This window comes from Aplysia californica, unplaced genomic scaffold (assembly GCF_000002075.1).
Source record: "Aplysia californica isolate F4 #8 unplaced genomic scaffold, AplCal3.0 scaffold00092, whole genome shotgun sequence".
In the NCBI taxonomy this organism is placed as follows: Eukaryota; Metazoa; Mollusca; class Gastropoda; order Aplysiida; family Aplysiidae; genus Aplysia; species Aplysia californica.
In genome coordinates this window covers 864,135-865,372 of record NW_004797362.1, presented here as the reverse complement: position 1 = coordinate 865,372, position 1,238 = coordinate 864,135, and the positions used below count along the sequence as shown (strand labels likewise).

The window sequence follows — 1,238 nt, the reverse complement described above, 5'->3', positions numbered from 1 at the left end:
TAAGGTAATATGAGATAAGATAATATGAGATATGATGAGATGAGATATGATGAGGATCTCCACTTAAAGAAATTTGCTGCTGCTTGGTAAATGCATATATACGCACACGATCATGTCAACACGCACACATTCACACACACACACACACACACACGCACGCACACATGCATGCACGCACGCACGAACGCATGCACACACACACACACACACACACACACACACCCCGAGACACTCACCAATTTCCTCTTTTACATATCTCGACAGAAACTCCAGCTCTTCTGGTTTTTGGCTGGTCTACAACGGTTTCGATACGTGTAAGTAGAGTAAACTGTGTTACCATGCGGTGGAATCAGGTGCTCATCAATTTTTGGGCGTATGGAGTTATTGGTATCGCCTTCAAGCTTGTTCATTTGTCTAGCTTTTGGAGAAAAAATATCCATCTATCTTGAATAGAAGTTGAGAAATTTGCGATTGAAGAAGGTGGGGATGGCCTTGTGTCAGAGGTAAAACTAACGAGAAAATGGCCGCCATAGTTTGATGACTTCCAAAGACTGAGTGTGCTTGGAAACTGCAAAGTTACTTTTTTTGTGTGTGGCTTTCATCAACATTTTCCAGTAAAATCTACACAGAAGTGTGTTTTTAAATGGACATGAAAGGTGACGAGCTAAGAAAATAAAATAAAAAAACAATAAAAATAAAGTAACGGCTAGGAAAATGCCGTTTTTAAAAATTTCATTATTTTGACGAGTGCCTAATTTCACCACATTGTCTCACATTTGCATAATTGCGAGCAAACTGTTCAAATGTACTAAGGGTAACCTGTTGATTGGTCTTTGTTCAAATCCACTTCCAAGTCTGTGATATTGATTCTATGCGCTCAAGAAATATTTCGTTGAAATTCAAATTCTAAATTGTCGCCATCAGCATGACCAAAATCGTCACCATCAAGAAAAGACACACATCAATTAGGTTCAGTTGTTATAAGAATTAAGGAGATTTTTTTTATGTTCTCTTGTAAGATTTTGCTTTCTGGGCTTAGAACATTTGAAGGGCTTGTTGACAGTATACATTTTTGCTTCCTTTTTTAAGAGCCACATTTTATCAGCCCACTGCACGTTTGCTGTTTTCAGAGAAGTCTCTTCTGTAAAATATGTATGTTTTGTGTGCTGTCGGCCAATGGCCTTTAAATACTGAAAAAAACAAAAAAAAACAAAACAACCCCCCCCCCCCCCCCCCCC

General features: G+C 38.8%; 1 protein-coding gene across 1 annotated transcript in view; it reads left to right on the top strand.

Moving 5' to 3' along the window:
- Positions 1–266: 266 nt before the first annotated feature.
- Positions 267–1,238, top strand: part of LOC101847810 — a 6,874-nt gene continuing 5,902 nt past the window's right edge. The window contains exon 1 of the mRNA XM_005094976.1: positions 267–314. The gene's annotated coding sequence lies outside the window, so the exon portion shown is untranslated. The remainder of the gene's footprint in view (positions 315–1,238) is intronic.